This window comes from Rhineura floridana, chromosome 5 (assembly GCF_030035675.1).
Source record: "Rhineura floridana isolate rRhiFlo1 chromosome 5, rRhiFlo1.hap2, whole genome shotgun sequence".
Taxonomy (NCBI): Eukaryota; Metazoa; Chordata; class Lepidosauria; order Squamata; family Rhineuridae; genus Rhineura; species Rhineura floridana.
This window is the reverse complement of record NC_084484.1, coordinates 31,876,578-31,895,914: the sequence shown is the minus strand read 5'-3', so window position 1 is coordinate 31,895,914 and position 19,337 is coordinate 31,876,578.

The window sequence follows — 19,337 nt, the reverse complement described above, 5'->3', positions numbered from 1 at the left end:
TGTATCATACGGAAAGCAGGATTGGACCAAGATGAAGGAGGTGTGAAATTTGGAGGGAGAAATATCAGTAATTTAAGATATGCAGATGATACCATGCTACTAGCAGAAACCAATAATGACTTGAAAGGAATGCTTTTGAAAGTTAAAGGGGAAAGCACAAAAGCAGGACTACAGCTGAATGTCAAGAAGACTAAAGTAATGACAACAGAAGATTTATGTAACTTTAAAGTTGACAATGAGGACATTGAACTTGTCGCAGATTATCAATACCTTGGTGCTGTCATTAACCAAAATGGAGGTGATCATCAAGAAATTAGAAGAAGGCTAGGACTGGGGAGGACAGCTATGAGAGAACTAGAAAAGGTCCACAAATGCAAAGATGTATTAAAGTCAGGATCAATCAGACCATGGTGTTCTCGATCTCTATGTATGGATGTGAAAGTTAGACAGTGAAAAAAGCGGAGAAGAGAATAATCTACTCATTTGAAATGTGATGTTGGAGAGCTTTGCAGATACCACTGACAGTGAAAAAGACAAATAATTGGGTGTTAGCACAAATTAAACCAGAACTATCATTAGAAGCTAAAATTATGAAACTGATGGTATCATACTTTGGACCCATCATGAGAAGATGTGATTCACTAGAAAAGACCACAATGCTGGGAAAAACAGAAGGGAGTAGACAACAAGGAAGACCAAAGAAGAGATGGTTTGATTCCATAAAGGAAGCCACAGACCTGAACTTACACGATTTGCACAGGGTGGTTTATAAGAGATGCTCTTGGAGGTCGCTGATTCATAGGGTCACCATAAGTTGTAACTGACTTGTAGGCAGATAACAACAACAACAAGGGGCATGTCTAATTGCTACAACAACATCTTAGCTTGAGTAGCCATCCCTAGTTATACTGTGTAGAGATGTGGAGTTCTATGTGATCAGTATGCTGATCTACGAAATGCTCTAAGCTGAGATTTCACATTAACCCAAACGGAGAAAAATACACTAGTGAGTCTGAGTCTGAATCCAATGGAGTTGGCCGGGACACCGGGAGGCCATGCAACCGGAATATATGCCAAATAAGGAACTGGAACATTTCCTTGGTGGTAGGGAAGCCAGGGCATGGAACTGAAGCAGAGTCCTCTGCCACCCTGTGCCTAATAGGCACCTTAGCAGGCTGCTTTGGGCCTTTGCCCTTACCCTTTTTACCACCAAGACCCTTCTTTGGTGCCATGTTAACCACTTCAAAATTAACTCTGGTACCCAAAATAACTGTGCTAAACTGCCAACTTCCTAAACACCTTAACCTGGGCAACCCCCTTTTAGGTGAATGCCCACCCTTCTAGGCCTACTAGCCACTCTCCTCTCCCAAGGCAGGTCTCCCTTCTCCCCCAAGGTAGGTATGGCCCAAAGCCCCACAGTCCTGTGCCTCCCTCCTCCCCCATGGTAGGTACTACTGAAGGCCCCCACTGACCCAAACCTCCCTCCTCCCCCAAGGTAGGTAGCACCTTAGGCCCCACTGTCCTAGACCCCCCTCCTCCCCCAAGGTAGGTAGTACCTTAGGCCCCACTAACCTGGGCCTCCCTCCTCCCACCCAAACCTTTCCCCAGCTCCAAACCACTAAGGGGGCTAGGCCCCACTACCGCAGTCATCACTCTTGCCTAGGCCGCCAGCCACCACCTCCAGCCATGCCTCCGCCACCAGTCAGCACTGCCAGTCTCTGTTCACGCTGCCCCTGCCAACCTCCACCGCCATCACAGGCTCTCCCCTAGGCTGCCGCTGAGCCTCGAGCTGAGGCAGTGAACTGATCGCAGCAACCACGCTGCGATCAGTGGTTAGGAGGCCAAGCTGCGATCAGCTGTTGTGTGGCCACCCCACAGCTGATCTCAGGCTCTAGCACTGGCTGGGAAAAAACAGCCCAGGTAAAGGCGCTGGAAGAAAAATTGCACCTGTTCACTCCAAAAGTGAAAAAATGAGGAAAACCCCTCACGAGCCGCTATCCTTCGCAATCCTTGAAGAGAAAGAGGGGGAGGTCAGCAGGGGCATGGCCTTAAATAGCCTCCACTGATCCTCGCCTGCACCGGCATTCTTGGTGCCAAACAGGCCAGAAGTGGCTTCATGCGCTTCTTCCTGCCCCTCACACAAAAGCGCTCCCGCCTGGACCTCTTTTTGGTGACGGATGGAGAGGAGCGGAATCGTTGGATTTTGATAGCTGATGGCAACTAGCTATTTCCCATACTTCACCTGCTTAGGCAGAGGCTGAAGAAACAACTTGGACAGTTAAAAATTATCCAGTCAGGGAGACAGAGCCGGAATTTTTGCAGGCAAAGAGAATTCTTGGTGGCGGGCTCCAAGATTTGGCTTTTGTTTTGGATAAATGAATGCTGCTTTAAAGACTAGCACTGTCTTTCTCAATGCTTAACTGCTCCGTCGCCCTCAACAGTTGTTTTTTTTAAAAAATGCTGTAACTATGCTGTGCTCTCCACAATGAAGTGGGACCCTGTGAAAGGCTTCATCTGGAATGTTCTAGCAAGTAAAAAAGTAGGGATCACTACACTATATCAAAATGGAGGGCATATTCTATATGCAGGGAAATGTAGATTGGCCATGATTCCAGCAATTACAGAATGGTACAGTAAAATATAGGATTACATAATCATGTCAAAATTATATTAAATTATATTAAATTACATTAGAGTACCCGGATATGCTGGGGGGTAAAGAAAGGCTGGGGAAGGAACTGGCTATCCCACCCCATATATATGGTCTGCCTAGTAAACGTCGCAAGACGTCGCCCTAAGAGACAGAAATGACTTGCACTACAAGTGCGGGGACACCAAAGCAAAACTTTGGTCAAGGTCGTTTTATCTTAAAATGGAGTAAATTCATGGATTACTGTAGAATATATGACTTACTCTCAAGGGTTCAATATGACTTTTCAGTGTTTTGAGTACGTATGATACTTTCATTTTGATTCTATAGCATTATGTTTGTTGTTTCTAATGTATTATAATTGTGTTTCTGGAATTATTAATTAAAAATGAAAAAATGGAGGGCATGTATGTCAGGGATACATCTGTTGATGCCCATATTGTCAGTTTCCCTCAGGAAAGTAGTTCTGTCAGGAAACAGATGCTCCACTGGATGTGGTGCCCATTTTGTGGGAGGAGCTCCCTATGGGGATAAAGTGAGCACTGACGATGGGAGGCATTTGCAGATAGTGAAAGACTTTTCTGTTTAGTCTGGCATTTCTTGACTGTTTGCTTATAGGATCAAGGTGGGCATCGCCTAGTGAACAGAACTGTGTCCACGTCAAAATCATGCTTGCAAGCATTCAAGCAATGGTGCATGCTTATGCAAGCATCTCTGCAGAAATGTTTGTCATATCTCTTCTTGTTGCAATGCTAAGAACATATGAACATACAAAGAGCCTGCTGGATCCAGCCAATGGCCCATCTAGTCCAGCATCCTATTCTCATAGTGCCCAATCAGATGCCTATGGGAAGTCCTCAAGCAGAACCTGACTGCAGGAATATCTTCCTCTCCTGTGGTTTCCAGTAACTGGTATTCACAAGTATATGCCTCCAACCATAGAGGCAGAACATAGCAATTAGGCATAGCCATTGATAGCCTTATCCTCCATGAATCTGTTCCCTTTATTCGATGTGATTTTTATGAGCCTCCAATACTTGTATTTCAGAGCCTTAAAATACAAGTCTTGAGATCTCTATCAATTTTCAAGTTGACATTCTCATTCCACCCAGCTCATTTTTGCCAATAACTGCATAACCACCAAATGATATGAGATGAGGAATCAAGTGCCTCTCACACTACCACACCTGCTCAAAGAGCATACCAGGTGGGAGGCTACAGTAAAGTGAAGAAGTCCTTGTTGTCAAGCCAGGGACTGGCTCTTGAAGATGTACAGTCTCCAGGTTGTGCAGGGAGGGGAAGGTTTAACTGAGATCTCATTTCACCTCCAGCATTTGTCTTAGCATGTGGCTCACTTGGAGCTATCCATGGTGCTGCAACCACTGGCCTGACTTAATAAGTTCCTGCATTGACCTTGTAGCTAATCGCTGCTTTACAGTGGTTCTGATTCTACCTCCAGGGTCATTTTCAGATAATAGCATTAGGTGGTTATCTTTGAGCACTCTGGCAAATGTGCTGTGGGGTGCCGCAGGGTTCCATTTTGTCCCTGATGCTGTTTAACATCTATATGAAGCCCTTGGGAGCGATCATCAGGAGATTTGGGATGAAGTGTCAGCAGTACGCTGATGATGCCCACTTATATTTCTCTGTAACATGTGAATTGAGAGGCCGTGAAACCCTGGACTGGTGCCTGGACTTGGTGGTAGGCTGAATGAGGGCAAATAAACTAAGTCTGATTCCTAGCAAGATGGAGAGACTGTGGGTTGATGGTTCCCAGGTTTGGATAATTGGTCAATTGCCTGCTTTGGATGGGGTTGTACTCCCTCTGAGATAGCAGGTTTGTAGTCTGGGGGTGCTCCTGGATCCATCTTTGTCACTAGAGGCCCAGGTGACCTCAGTTGCTAGGAGTGCCTTTTACCAGCTTCAGCTGGTAAGACAGTTGCGGCCATTTCTGGGATATTCTGGTCATTGTTGTCCATGCACTGGTAACCTACAGGTTGGATACTGTAATGCACTCAGTGTGAGTCTGCCCTTGAAGTTGGTCCAGATGCTGCAGGTGGTGCAAAATGAGGTGGTGCTACTGCTCACTGAGGCAGGGTATCACCAACATGTTACCATGCTACTGAAAGAATTGCACTGGCTGCTCATTAGCTACCAGGCCACGTTCAAGGTTCTGGTGTTGGTATATAAAGCCCTACACAGCTTGGGACATCATCTTGGGAGATAATCTTACTCCTTATATGCCCAGTTGATCACTGCGCTCTGGAGGAGAGACCTTCCTGCAGACACCATATTATCAGGAGGTCCGTTCTGCACAACATAGGAAGCAGACCTTTTGTGATGTGGCACATATCTTTTGGAATTCCCTCCCCTTAAATATTAGACAGGTGCCATCTTTGTTATCTTCTCGGCATCGACTGAAGACCTTCCTTTTTCAACAAGCCTTTTAAGTAGAAACCTTATCCCAGTCTGGATCTGTGTTGGAAGTTGTTGGTTTTTTTTGGATGTTTTTAAAGCTTTTTTTAAAAATATGTTTTTAAATATATTTTAATATGTTTTAGTCATTTGTTATTAAGGTGTTTTAGAGTATTTGTAGTGTTTTTGTTTACCGTCCTGGGCTCCTTCTTGGAGGAAGGGCGGGATATAAATTTAATAAATAAGTAAGTAAGTAATAAGTAAGGACAGATTGGAATATAGTCAACCAAGCATTGCCATTCTGTTATTTCTTTGTGTTTTTTTCATTTTTTTCTCAGGCAACAGAAAGTCCAACATTTCCTCCTCACCCCAGGTGGTGATGGGGGACTCCTGTTTGACTCCTTGGTTGTTGACCTATGGGGTCCCTCAGGGTTCAGTTTTGTCCCCCATGTTATTTAACAACTATATGAAACCGTTGGGAGAGGTTGTCCTGGGGTTTGGGGTTCGGTGCCATCAGTATGTGGATGACACTCAACTCTATTTCTCCTTTCCACCTAAAGCCAAGGAAGCTGTCCTGGTCCTGAACCAGTGCCTGACATCAGTGATGGACTGGATGAGGGTGAACAAATTGAAACTAAATCCAGACAAGACAGAGGTGCTCCTGGTCAGTCGAAGGGCAGATCAGGGAACAGGGATTCAGCCTGTGCTGGATGGGGTTACACTCCCCCTGAAGACACAGGTTCGCAGTTTGGGTGTGCTCCTGGACTCTGCTCTGAACTTGGAGGCCCAGGTCTTGGCCGTGGCCAGGAGTGCCTTTGCCCATTTAAGACTAGTGCGCCAGCTGCGCCCATTCCTGGAAATGCCTGATTTGACTATGGTGATGCATGCCTTAGTTACATCCTGTTTAGACTACTGTAACGCGCTCTATGTGGGGCTGCCTTTGAAGACTGTTTGGAAACTTAAACTGGTACAAAGAGCTGCAGCCAGAGTATTAACAGGGGCTGGTTACAGGGACCATACAACTCCCTTGTTACAACAGCTCCACTGGCTGCCAGTTTGTTTCCGGTCACAATTCAAAGTGCTGGTTTTGACCTTTAAAGCCCTATACGGCCCAGGTCCAGGCTATCTGTCAGACTGTATCTCCTTATATGAGCCTGCCTGGGCCCTGAGATCTTCAGGAGAGGCCCTTCTCTCAGTCCCAACACCCTCGCAAGTGCGATTGGTGGGGACACGAGATAGGGCCTTCTCAGTGGCTGCTTCTAGGTTCTGGAACTCCCTTCCTGGGGAGCCACAAATGGCCCCCTCCTTGCCATCCTTCCATCAGCAAGTAAAGACTTTTTTATTCCAACAGGCTTTTGGGATAGAAGGTATTTAGGATTGGGCTTTACAAGGCTTGTTTTATTGTTTTATATTATTATCTGTATTATTTTAAATTGTTTTTAAATTTTTAAGTGCCTTTTACGTTTTTAAGGTTGTGCATAGTTTAATTGTATTTTAATTGTATGTTCTTCTATGTTTTTAACTACATGTAGTTTTATTTGTAAGCCGCCCTGAGTTCCAGTTTGGAAAAAGGGCGGGGTAAAAATAAAGTTTAAATTCAATTCAATTCAATTCCTCAGGAGAACAGAAGAGTAGCAGAATCTTCACAGATTAACTCCATGAGGATGTACTTGAAGTGATCAGGAAGAGGAAGAAATAGAATGGGATGCAGGGGAGAGGCCCAGTAGGTTGCAGATGGGGGAAACTGAAACAGGAGGCTTAAGCACTTTTGACAGTCACAGCTCCATCCCCTTAGCTCCAGTTACAAGTTAAGAAACAATGTCTGACAATGAGTCGACTTCTTCTCTTCCCCTCCTTTAGAGAAGCAGCTGGAGATTTAGCCAGTGTCTGAGGAAGATCTCAGTGAAGCGCCATCGCCATGGATGCACAGGCAGATATGCAGGCATGCACAGACAGCAGAAGCTTTTCAACTTATGAGTGTTTGCTTGCATATGCAGTCCCATTCAGAGAAACCTTCCCCACACAAATAGAGGGAGCCCACCACAAACTTACTTAAAGGATCTCAAGGGGCATGCCTAATTGCTGCAACATCTTATTAGCTTGAATAGCTGTGTAGGGATGCAGAATTCTGTGTAAAGTGTCAGCTGATCTATGAAACACTCTGAGCTGAAATTCCACCTTAAACATAATGGAGAAAAACACACCAGTAAGTCTGAATCTGAATTTGACAGAGTTGTCCAGGACAACGGCTTTGATGGTACTCTTCTGCCTTTTTAAGAGAGCAGAATTTTGATGTAGGCAGTGATGAATGATGAAAGTGTACCTATTACAGATCAGTTCACATGCATTATAACACTTGTGGTACGTGTCATTTTATGACCCTGTTTTTGTTTCCAAAATTAAAATTTATACTTCTGCTCTTTTGTGGGGAGGTGGGTGGTGTCTAAATTAAAAAAAAAAACCTCATGAAAATTCTTCTGCATTTTAGTGTGAATTTCTCCTAATAAACACGTTGACTAAAGTACACCTTTTTGGCAAGCTGTTTCTCAACATATAATGCAGTTTTGTATGTTTACTCACATATTCATTTTTATGCACACTTTCCCCTCACATATACATTTTTATAAACATTGTTTGTCTGGTAAACTGAATTGCAAAATTTGAATAAGTGCAAATTTTGAAGGATGACTGCATTTTGGTTCTAATATTGCTTCAGAAAGTGCAAGTTTGATAAATTCAGCTTGAAATGAGAACTGAATGTAATTTCTCGCCCTTCCCTAATGTTGATTGCAATATACCTTGTACCTTACAATGGAAGAGGAATGATTGGATAATGATAGGAGCCACCTGTCTGGAAGCAGCCATCATTATTTTTAAGATTTTCATTCAAGGGCAATTTAAAATAGGAAACCTGAGTGGGTGAGGAAAGGAGAGATGGGATGCTGGGAAACATTATTAATTGGGATGTCCCATGGTTGCAAAGGTGAAGGTGGGTGTTTCCCATTTTAATCTAGAAAAAAGAAACTGTGCCCCAGGTGTCAAAAGTTTAAGAAATGCTGGTTGAGCCTTTTAATGCAAGGAAGAGGTTGACTCCACTTCCAAATTCACTTCTTTGAGTGACATTCACCACTGACCCAGTAAATAACAAGAACTGTAAAATACATTTGACCAATTATATTTTCTTTTAGCATTCTAGTCTAGCAAAGCGTTTGTGGAATTAAATTATAATGAACTACTAAATAGATTCATCATGAAGAGTCAATAAGGAAGGCTTAGATCTTGGTTTTCTGCTCTATATTTTGTATGTTCCATGTGGTTAATAATTAATTGCTCTCAATGTAATATTTCTTTAATTAAGGACTTTTTTATTAAATGGTTTCTTAATTGGTTTATAAATATTGCATCATATTGTTTTCCAAATTGATCAGACCTTTCCAATGAATAAAATTTACACCTGCCAACTAAAATTCTTATTTTTGGTCAAATTGGAGATGGGGATGTTAACCTTTACAGAAGAAAAATGTTTATCATTTCAGCATTAAAACATATATCAAAATTTAGATGGGATAGACAGAAAAATATTTTCTAGTACCTTCTGCTATCAGGAGGACTGAGAAAAACCAGACTTCCAATGCACACACAGCATATACTAGTCTTTCTCAACCTGGTGTCCACCAGACATTTGGATACATACAATTCCTATCAACCTCAGGCACCATGGCCGACAGAGATTATGGAAGTTATAGTCATCTGGAGGGCACCCGGTTGAGAAGGGATAAACAGATCAACAATTGGTGACTTAGCGTAAACCCCCCCCCATGGAGGATTGTGGTTGAAAACGTTATGAATATGATACATGCAATTTAAGTCTTATTAATTCAAGCAGGTGTTCATATACTGTCTCTCCCATTCAAAGCAATGGGGTGTAGAAGTTATTAGCTGGTCATGGGTGCAGTTGTGGGGTCTGTGAGCAAGATATTTATTTATTTATTTATTATTTTATTTATATCCCGCCCTTCCTCCCAGCAAGAGCCCAGGGCGGCAAACAGAAGCACTAAAAACACTTTAAAATATCATAAAAACAGACCTTAAAATACATGAAAACAAAACAACCTTAAAAACATTTTTAAAAGCTTTAAAAACATCTTTTTAAAAGGGTTAAAAACATTTAAAAACATATTTACAAGCAATTCTAACACTGACACAGACTGGGATAGGTCTCAGCTTAAAAGGCTTGCTGGAAGAGGAAAGTCTTCAAAAGGCACCAAAAAGATAGCAGAGATGCCACCCGCCTTCCTCCAGAGCACATGGATTGTGATATGTGCATTGCTTATTTATGCCAAAATCATTTGGGGTTAATTTTGTGCGGTATAAAAGTAAAGTGTCAGTTCACCAGGCAGAAAAATGGCTTTGGAAGAAGGGGTTCTGAGACATCAATTAATGGGGGAGGGGAGAATTGCATTTTGTAAGCCATTCTGCTTGGCTTATGTTTTCATCTCTGTCATTCTGATGTAGTCACTCCTTTTTATGCAGTGTAGTAGTGGTCTGTTTACCTGTGTAAGCTACCGGAGATGCCAAACCAAGGAGTCTGCCTGTGGGGCCCAGGAACTTTACAAGCAGAAGGAACTGCTGGCCTGAACTCTGTGGCACTCCAGTACTACCACTGCCTGTGGCAATAGTACAACTAGCAGGGATCCGCCCTGAGCTCCTTTGGGAGAAAGGGCAGTATAGAAATATTATTATCATCATCATTATTATTATTGTTGTTGTTGTTGTTATTATTATTACTAAATTGCCCAGAGGAGATAGTATTTTTCCACCTGCACTAATAAACTGCAAACTCACCTAATAGTTTGTTACGCTCTCTGTGCATGCTATGCTAAGTTGCTCTCAGACTAAAAGGAGTCCTGCCTGGAACCTTACTTAAACCTCTTTGTTTCAGGCTCAACAATCTGCTTGCCAAATACAAAATGCCACACTTCTAGGTGTGCCTGCTATTTTGAACAGGATGGGATTTGCAAAATTTGGAACATCAGTGCAATTCATTCAAGCTGACCTATAGATATACCACATTTCTGGCTATCAGTAAAAAGTATTCTCCAATATTCCCAACTCTGTGAAAAACAAATTGGGGGGAGCTTTAAACTTTTGTTTCACTTTTGGGAAGAAATTGTGAAAATTCACCAAGTTGTCCAAAGAAGAATCAGGAATTACATAAAGCATGCTAGATAAATAAGAGGCCATCAGTACTGTAAATGAATTGCTGACTGTTTGACAAACAATCCTAAGTACTCAATTCAGCGCTAAATGAATCAGGCAGAATGGCTCCCCTGCCTGTTCCTCCACGTCTATCTGCTCCATTTTAAGTCAATATAAGTTTTATGAATTGCTTCATTAAAAATAATAGGTGGCTTTTGGGGGAGCCAAAGTTCATTTTAAAAGCTGAATGTTAGGTTTTGAAATTTATTGTGCACTCTCTCTCCTGCTTTAAGCCATCTTTCTTGCAACCTGCATGGGAAAGACTATAAATGAGGAAAAGAAATCATTCAGGAGGCACTGTCTGCTAGCTGCACACTTTTTGACAAAACTTGTAAATAATCAAGTTTGATTGGCAACTTTCACCTGATGTACTGGGACCAGGATATTCAAGTTATTTGAAGTGGGCATGGCCCATTATGTTGAACTAGGTATGGGGGACAAATTTGATTCTGTTTGCATTTAAAGGCAACCTACCTAATTTGCAGTATGTACAGCAATAAGCAAATCAAAACCCAGTCACTTCAAAATTCGCACACTTCTGAATTTTGCGATGCACTTCTTCAACCAAACAACATGAACAAAACTGCGAACATTTGGGGAAAATGTGTATAAAATACATATGTTAGTGAAAATAATGTACAATATAAAACAACATACAGCGACTCCAAAATTTATGTATTTTATTTACATTTACAGTGCCTTGCAAAAGTAATCGGACCCGTAACCAATACTCTCATATTACTGAATTACATTGTAATTTCATTCTGTATATTTTATTTTGAAACACTGAAACTCAAAATCAGTTGTTGTAAGGTGACATTGGTTTTATGTTGGGAAATGTTTGTAAGAAACATAATAAACTGAAACATGCTGCTTGCACAAGTATTCAACTCCCACACATTAATATTTGGTAGAGCCACCTTTCACTGCAATAATAGCTTTAAGTCTTTTGGGTAGGTATGTACCAGCTTTGCACACAGTGTCAGAGGGAATTTGGCCCATTCTTCTTGGCAGATTTGCTCCAGGTTGTTCAGGTTGGTTGGACATCGCTTGTGGACCACAATTATCAGATGCCACAGATTCTCAATGGGTTGAGATCAGAACTTTAACTGGGCCACTATAGGACATTCACCTTTTTGTTCTTGAGCCACTCCAATGTTGCTTTGGCCTTGTGCTTGGGAACATTGTCCTGCTGAAAAGTGAATTTCCTCCCAAGCTTCAGTGTTTAGTGAACTGAAGCAAATTCTCTTGCAGTATTTCCCTGTATTTTGCTCCATCCATTCTTCCTTCCATTTTAACAAGATGTTCAGTCCCTGTCAATGAGAAGCATCCTCACAGCATGATGCTGCCACCACCATATGTCACTGTAGGGATGGTGTGTCTTGAGGCATGGGCAGTGTTAGGTTTGCACCACACATAGCACTTTGAGTTTTAGCCAAAAAGCTCTAACTTGGTCTCAACTGACCACAAATCCTTTTCCCGCATCACAGCTGGGGCACTCTCATGCTTTCTGGCAAACTCCAGACATGCTTTCAGATGGTACTTTTTGAGTAACAGCTTCTTTCTTGCCACCCTCCTATACAGGCCAGTGTTATGCAGAGCTCTTGATATGGTTGACAGGTACACTACTACTCCACTCCTAGCCACTGAACTCTGTAGCTCCTTCAAAGAGATTGTTGGCCTCTTTGTGGCTTCTCTCACAAGTCTCCTTCTTATTCATGTGCTGAGTTTTTAGGGACGGCCTTTTCTTGCAGTGCCTGGATGGTGTGATGCAGCTTCCACTTCCTGACTATTGATCCAGCTGTGCTCACTGGGATATCGAAACACTTGGATATTGTTTTGTACCCTTTTCCTAATTTATGCATTTGTATTGCATTGTCTTTCACTTCTACAGAATGCTGTTTGGACTTCATTTTCCTTCACATCCACAGCCTGATCAATGATCCTTCAACAGTGGGGTTTTTATCCTGACAACGTGACAGCAACTTTAATGGCTCACAGGTGGAGGCCAATGGTAAGGTAACTGTGTCCTCGATAGGACAATTTCTTTTATCTGTGTAAACTGGGAGCTTCCACAGCACATGGGTTGAATACTTATGCAAGCAACATGTTTCAGTTTTTTAGGTCTCTTACAAACATTTCCCAACATAAAACCAATGTCACCTTACAGTAATTGATTTTGAGTTTCAGGGTTTCAGAATATCATATAGAACGAAATTACAATGTACCATTTGTAATTCAGTAATATGAGAGCATTGGTCAGGGGTCTGATTATTTTGCAAGGCAATGCACCTCATACAAAAAAGCATCTATTAGAAGAAACTGCTTGCAAAAGATGTATATATTACTCAAACCTGCATACAAAAATTTGTTTGTTAGGAAAGTCATACCAAAACACACACACAAATTGTTGCAGAAAGGTGGAGAACTGCAAATGAGAAGCTGAGTGAAAATGAAATTGACAGATTCTTTCATCCCTATGCTGGACTCACAGTGGAATCCAAACTGTGAACTTCAAGCTTACAAGAAACTTTGAAAGCTTGAATACACAAAGACTTTGATCCAGCTGTCCAGATACATGCAATTCTGTCTGCTGCACATACAATTCTTAACACTTAAAAGTGCTATCCATATGTAGGGTTACACACACACACACACAAAACCCCATCCAAACTATCAGGGATAGTGGTTACTGGTTTGAGATTATCTAAACTGGGAATACCAAGCATGGTGCCCTCCACATGTTGTTGGACTGCCCAGTGACCATGCTGGCTGGGGCTAATGGGAGTTGGGAGTCCAACAATATTTGGAGGTCATTAAGGGCATAATCAGAGGCACATGTTACAAAATTCTTCCAAGCTACACAGGAAGTGGATTGGACTATAAAAGACCAGCCCAAATTTTGTTTGCATTTTTACAAATTTGTAGGGCAATACAACATCTCAGAGAGGAGGTCAGGTCTCCTGCTCCCCTGGTGCATTCACTATAGCTGCCCAATTTCCCTGCTTTTTAAATTTGTTAGAAATATGTGTTGGCTATAGGTATGTTCTTAAATTCCAAGGGTTTTTTCCTGCCTATAAGAGAATAGCAATATGAGTACTGTGCAGAGCACATATGCACAAGTAAATAATATGAATGCATAATCCAGTGCAACATCCAATCAGCATGAATGTGACCCAACACTGACAAGTGGCCACTAGTGGTGACGAGTTGGTATTGCTTGATCAATAGTGTAAATAAATACTTCAAGTGGTACTCTTACTTTCTGTAGAGTTCCCTCTTCCTATGATTTGTAAAAAACAACAACATGCTGTCAAATTTACTAAATAATTCCAATTAGGCAGCTTCACACTGGAGTCTCCCTTTAAAATTTCTTTTTTGGAGTATAGTAAATTTACGGTAAACATATGATCAAACTTTGCTAAGCTGAGACCTAGAAATGAGCTTTAGGGGGCTTTACAAAGCTCACTTTAAAGAAGAAGCAGACATTAGAAGGCCCTGAATACTTTTCCAGTTCACATGAAAAAATCAAAACTGGAGAAGACTTCACAAGATAAAGTGCTAAACATGGAAAAACTGAGGCTATGGGGCAAAACCCCACCCCACATATTATGTTCTTAGCCCAAAGAGTGGAGAGTGAGCTTTTGGTGCCAAGTCTAAGGGGTTTTTTTGGGGGGGAGCAGTCTTCAAAGTAGCTCCCCAGCAAAACAACAAAGAATCTCATTTGCTTGGCTAGGGGGCTGTGTTTAAGAGCTGTCCCTAGGGGAAATGGGAATGGAGGGCAAAAACCTACCTCCCCATAAATACGTTTGGGCTACTGCTATGTTAATCCACAAACACTGCAAAACACCTCCAAATTCATTAAGAAAACTGCAGATGCACAACTGCTCCATTTTGTTTATAGGAGACTTGTGAATAGAAGCTGTGTCACCTAGTTCTCAGTTCTCCATTCTGTTCTCTAGACATGTTTGTCATCTTTGAAATTTGGGTTAATTAAGGTTCAGAACCATAAAAGGGCCCTTTATCTGTCACATTAAGAACAGCTGGAGTTAGAACCAGCTGCTTCACTGTCCCATATGGCTTTTGTTTGGTAAAGAAGCACATTTGATATGCCTTATTGTTTGATTGAAGGACAGCTATGGGATTGTTAAGTTTTTATTTCCTGTTGATACTTTTGGTGACGGCAATTCCTTCCCTATGGAAGGTATGCAACAACAACAAAAGTCTCTGATCTTTCTGCAAAGGAAATGATATTTTCAGTCCGTTAGCCTTTATGCAATCTTATACTTCCTTTTATTCTTTGCAATATCAGTCTTCAAAAATGCTGCAAAAAAATAGTTACATCATTAACTGGTTGATTTTAATTTCCACCCATCTGACATTTCCCCGTACTCTTACTATTATGGATATGTTACTGTTTACCTCTTTTCTTCATATGGTATGTTCTAGATGCCTGCCACTAGTGTTTTGGCTGGTAAATTCCAACACAGACAGGCCCATAACTCAGTGGTGGATCCCCTGCTTTACATGCAGAATGTCCCAGGTTCAGTTCCCGGTAGGTATGTAGTTCATAGTTTGGTGCCAATTCAGTTGTCATTTTGAAGCTCGTAGCAAAGAAATATGGTCCACAAAGGTAGCAATCATGTGAACTGGAGGGTAGTCCATTGTACAGATCAGCTTTAGCGAATTTCTCCCCATCACTAGTCCCCAACATTCAGGTAAGGCTGGAAGAGACTGCTATCTGAAATCCCGGAGAGCCACTGACAATCAGTGTAGACAATACTGAACTAGATGGACCAATGGTTTGACTCAGTAAAAGGCAGCTTCCTATGTTCCTACGACACATACACACTCCCCACTCTCACCCAGTGCCCTCATCAGTGTACTATGGTAGGATCTCTTTCTGTCCTGTATCTTTTACCCACCATTTTGTCCCCCTGATGTGTACTCTTGATCAAGGGCGAGGAGCTTCATGCCTCGGAGTGGAATGCTATAGTGTCATAAAACTAGAGGTCAATATTTGTGTTTGCTTACTGAGGATATTTTTATAATTGTTATTATAAATGTAAAGCTGAAGTTTAATGACATGTTACACTCAAATTTAAGGTTGTGCTGATAATCTTTGGCATGCACAATGATGATGTCACACTTCATCCTGTATTCCTAACTTTGCATAAGCTGTGGCATGGAAGGCTACAGTGGGAGGAGTGAGTCACCCAGAATTGGGGTGTGTGTGGAGACACTAATGACACCAAGGAAGGAAGGAAGGAAGGAAGGAAGGAAGGAAGGAAGGAAGGAAGGAAGGAAGGAAATCTAAAGCAGTAGTTCCCAAACTTTTTTCCCCATGGACCACATGAAAATTGCAGAGGGTCTGGGCTGACCACTTAATATTTATTTCTGCCTGTAGTATTATGTTTTAGTTATATTTTTACAGATGTGCCACAGATGACCTGAATGAAGCTGGTCCACAGACCCTGAACTAAAGGAATCCCAAATTAAAGACTATGGTCTTGATCTTTATGGTGATCAGATATTTTGAAACCAAAGTCCGCAGAACAAAAGAAACAAATAATCCCATAAAGCAGCCATCGTCTTGCCGCATTCCACAAAGTGCCGTCTAAATTGGACATATGCAAATGATTGCTTTTTGTTATTCAGCCTGGATGTCAACTTAGATCACACCAGGTGTTTCTCCACTGAATAAGTTCTTTCATCATTCCTGTGCTTTGAAAGCCCATCAAACGCAAATAATAAAAAACCCTTGCAAAGCGACATTATAGTGATTTATGATTCCCCAAACCTGTGGCTCCCATTGAACTCCCTGTGGCATATCTTATGGTCATAAACTGCTTTAAAAGTGTGAAGAAAGAGGTAAACAAATGATCTGTGCTGTCTTAGAAGAACAGACTAATTTCCCACACTAATTCCATTTCCCACTTAGGAGAGCAAACAGTGATTTCTTATATAGAGAAAACTACACTGTACGATGGAATATTGTAATTACTATTTTTATGCATTCATTTAAGTACTGTAAGATGTCAAAAGCAATTTCCCATTTTCTACACAGTAGGGCCCCACTCATATGGCGGGTTACGTTCCACACCCCCACCTCAAAGCAAAACCCGCTGAAAAGCAGGACTCTGTCAATAGAATGGCGCCCAATGGCCGAAAAATGCTGTAAAAGCGGAACAAGCACCGTATGAATTGGGCCGTACTCTAATTGAAAACCGCCGTATTAGCAGAATGCTGAAAAGCAGGCTACCAAAAAGTGGGGCTCTACTATATTTGTCTAGCTCTTTGAAATCCCCACACTTACAACTAAATGTAAAAAATAACAATCAAAGAGCTACTGTATAGCCCTCTCAGAGCAGAGGTAGGGAATGTATGGCCCTTCAGATTTTGTCGGACTTCAGGTCCCATCAGTTGCAGCCAGCATGCCCAATGGTGAGGGACGATGAGGGTTACAGTTCTGTAATTACTGGAGGGCCATTGGTTAGCCACCCCTGTCTTAAAGGGGACGTGCCTGGGTGGAGCCATTGCTTATCCATATTAACATAGGTAGCCATCTGCTATTTAAGGTGAAGATAGAGCCTCTCTCTAAAGTTCAGAAAAATAATGTGTAGTATGCCACTTTTGCAAAAGGAGCATTGCCTGGTTGAATATACCCTCACATTATTATTATTATTATTTTAAAGAACACTACTCGGCACATAGAAATCCAGCATAACATGGGAGGTCTTTGTCAGAACTCTTTTCCTCTGTGCCCTTTCAATGGTGATTATTGTTTTCTTTCCCTTTGTGTATACAGGGATGTAGTCTTAGACACCTTAGTTTTTTGGGAGCCAGGCCCCAGCAGGGTCCCTATGACTCCAGCATCCTATGAGCCAATCAGGGTGAAAGGGGAGTGTGTTGGCCACTGAGAAGAGTTTTCTCACATTCTTCCTTGTCCTTTCCTGCTGATTGGAGCCAATCAGAGTGAAAAGAGGTGAATCAGCCACTAAGAAAACTCTTCTCAGTAGCTAACACATCCCCCTTTCATGGTGATTAGCTCCTAGGGCCGTGGGACAAGAATAGTGAAGCAGCAATCAGTATCCGAACCTGGCCAGACTATTCTATAATCTTAGAAGGTTGTATAATCTTAGAAGGGGTGTGGCTGTACCTATCATGGGCCCCCGCACTTCCAAATTTGCCACTACACTACAGTGTGTATACTCATATCATGGTAACAAAAACAATTGAATAAAATACAACAGCTCTCATAATGCAGCATTTTCTAAAGAATTATGTCGTTGAAGTTCTAAAATATTTTAAGCTGGATATCCATAAAATAAACTCAGCATGGAGATACTTCATAACACTTTATAACACTTAAGAACATCTTACATCCCTGTTTGTATAAGCAACTGAACAAAAATGTGTTGGTCGATGGACCGGTGATGAACCTCACCCACATACGTAAGAAATGGAAAACCGACATGGAAATTCTAACATGCATTTACCACCTGCAATGATATAATGTGACAAGGAGAGCTGAATGGTGTGGCTGCTTAAAATGTGCACATCACCTTTCCCCAACCCAGCTCCCTTCAGCCACAGCTAGAGAGAGAAAAATCTGTCCATTTTGATTCTCTCAGTACCTCATTTTTCCAATCTTAAATTTAGTTCTGCAGGAATTTGAGATTTTTTTTTAACCCTCATGAAAACCTTCAGCATTTTAGTGCAAATTTGTCTTACTAAACACATTTTTGTATGCAATCTTGACTAATGCACCCATTTTTGCAAGCAATTTCTCCTAATGTATTTTCACTAACATTTATTTCTGTGTGCATTTTCCCTGAATATATGCATTTTTGTAAACATTGGCTGGAGAACTGCATTGCAAAATTCAGATAAATGCAAAATTTGGATAGCCGTATTTTGATTTTCACGATGTTCCAGAAATGGCAAATTTGATCATTTGGCATTAAATGCAATCCATATTTAATTTCTCCCCCATTCTTAGCACCACACAACATGATAAATGGGCAGGAATAATGGAAGTTGTAGTCCAAAATATCTAGAGGACACTAGGTTTGGGGAGGCTGATGTAGTTCCTTTTTTTTTTTTTACTCTGACATCAGTTTGGATGAGAGTGCTTGAATGTCAAGTGCACTGGATTACACAGGCCCAGTTTATGCTGAAATAAAAACACCACAATCTTATTTGTCGCCTGCTCTGACAAAATCCCAGAGTTCTTTAAGTCCATGTCTGCATACTGCAGCATTACATAGCAGGTGCAATGTTGGGAGAGGCGTCTTGTAAAGGTGCACTGATCTCACAGAAGAGGAGTGCAGCTGAGGATGTGGATCACGGCTTTAGTGTTAAGTTTCTTCTTAATGGTCACTTTTAAGGATTCTTTAATTTAACAGGTGTCAGGATTGTTGCCATCATGGATTCAAGATCAAATGGGCCTTTGTAGCCTCGGTGCTTTTAGTGATCTCTCATGCAGAAACGTCAGAATTAATTATATAATCAATACCACTCTAGGCTTGCATTCACTTGTAGACAAGAATATCAGAGATTTACTTTGTGTGCTGGTCTAGGTTGTTTATTGACTTGTTAATTTAAAGTCTTTGTAGGAGGTCAGTGGCTTATAGATTAATTCATAATAACAAAAAATGCAGTGAGTACATGTGCTTTTTGAAGGATTGCTTGTAAGAAACTGTAATAATCAAATTGTCATATTCAGAAGCATTTATATACAGAATATACCAGCTTCTCTTTGCTGTTCAAACTCTTTGAAACAGAAAGGCTGGATGATATAAGTATATCGATGTGAGGGATGCAGAATGTATTATTCAGAAAAATAAAGCCTTATCCACACATTATTCACATGTATGGTATTGCCATGTCTAATCTGAAGCAGAGTCTTCAGTCTCACTCCCAACACCAAATGTCAAGAGGTAGCATGCTTCTGAATACTAGTTGCTGGAAACCACAGGAGGGGAGAGTCCTGCTTGCATGCTTCCTATGG